The following is a 2,018-nucleotide window of genomic DNA, read 5'->3' as shown; positions in this document are numbered from 1 at the left end:
AGGAATGTCTTTACTAAGCCAGAAAACTTTGGCAAATCAATACAGTACCCATTAATACAATAAAATACCGTTTCTACTGGAGTCGTATATTACCTTAGCACTAATTTTCACTCCAAAAATGCCATTTAAGTACCATATCCAAACACTGGTTTCCAGCAGGACAGGCTGTTTTATACAAATTAATGCCATTTCAAATTATAGGACTTCTCTTTTTAAAAGTGAGTTCCTTATGCAGGCAGTTCTGTGTTCTCACACAGCAGTGGGCGACTGTGTGGATGTGAAGGCCGCTGGACTGTGTTCTGGCTGGTCCACAGCCAGGTAGGGTTCCTACACCTGAAGGGTGCTAAGACTCTAAGGGGACAAGATCAACATCAGTGTCTTCTAAGTACTTAAATAATAACAAACAAACCCGTTAACTGTTCCCCTGAACACAGGACTCCAGTCAGTTCTGAGCCCTTCCACCTCAGACGATTGTTTTCCTGATGAAACCAGAGGTTTCTCTTCTGCCCACAAGCTCCTGAATAACCCCTCGGAGGCTGAATATTACTAACAAACTGTTGGGCCTGTAGCTCAGGCTTATTAACTAGCTCTTGCAACTTCAATTAACCCATTTCTATTATTCTATGTTTTACCACGAGGCTCATGGCTTGCTACCTCACATGGCTTGTCTGCAGCTGCTCCTGTCTCTCCTGACTCCACTTTCTTCCTCCCTCTAGATCTGCTTGGATTTTCCACCTAGCTAGATTCTGCCCTGTTGTAGACCAAAGCAGCTTCTTTACTAAGCAATGGTAATGAAACATATTCACAGCATACAGAGGGGCATCCCACAACCCTCTCCGTCTTCCGACTGTCAAAAGTAACATCCTTACCCCAGCTCATTAAAAATAAATAATAAATAAAATCTACCTAAAATGGTTGTACCTTTTAAATAACAAATAAATATGATGTCCTGGTGTCCCTGTAGCTGAACACCGATTTCCGTTGTCATTTTTCCACCAACACGGTTGCAGGCACCCCTGGTGTCCTTGGGCTTCGTCGCTCCGTGTTCAGTTTGTGTATCACCCATCCTACCACTCCTCTGCCTTCGTTAGCATTGGAAGATGCGGTCTTGCCTTGAGATCTTTGAGGTAGCTGCTGAGGCAACTCTGCTCACTGTGATGATGGTTTCCTGGGTCAGGAGTTTTCCCCGGTCCTGGAGGCGTGGCTTGTACGTGAGCCTCTGAGATCTGATTTGTGAATGAGATGTTAGCGGACTTGAGCTCCAGTGTCTTTACCGGGTCAACTATGGAACGCTCTTGCTTGTATGTTTTTGTTCTCGCTGCACCAGTAAGGGACTTCACAGTGGAAGGCAGTACCCGCTCTGCGCTCAGGAGTCTGCGTCTGCGCAGCTTTCATCAACGTCAACCACACTTGGGTTCATGGGGTTTGGGTATTTCTGCATTGCAGCCGTGGTAACCATTTCCCAAGTCCAGATCTTCACAGTGCCAGCAGGGACCATGAGGCACAAAAGTTCACCGCACTGCCCCATCCGAGCAGGCTGGCCTCATGGCGCTTAAACTGGGCGCTGTGGTGCATGCCTTTAATCCCAGCACTCAGGAGGCAGAGGCAGGCGGATCTCTGAGTTTGAGGCCAGCTTGGTCTACAGAGTGAGTTCCAGGACAGCCAAGGCTGTTACATAGAGAAACTCTCTCTTGAAAAAACAACAACAAAAAAAAGAGATTCAGTATTCTATGACGCTCCCTGTATTAGTCAGGAGACTCTGGAGTCACAGAACTTATACAAGGAACCTCCCCACTCCTCCCTCGTGTGTGTGTGTGTGTGTGTGTGTGTGTGTGCATGTATGTATGTGTGTATATATGTATATATGCGTGTGTTTGTATATGTGTGTGTGTATATGTGTATATATATGTGTGTGTGTTTGTATATATATATGTGTGTGATATATGTGTATATATATATATGGAAATTTATTGGAATTATTGGATTGGTTTACAGACTGCTGGCTGACAACAGCATGA

This window comes from Microtus ochrogaster, chromosome 7 (genome assembly GCF_000317375.1).
Source record: "Microtus ochrogaster isolate Prairie Vole_2 chromosome 7, MicOch1.0, whole genome shotgun sequence".
NCBI lineage: Eukaryota > Metazoa > Chordata > Mammalia > Rodentia > Cricetidae > Microtus > Microtus ochrogaster.
Note: the sequence above shows the minus strand (reverse complement) of the source record.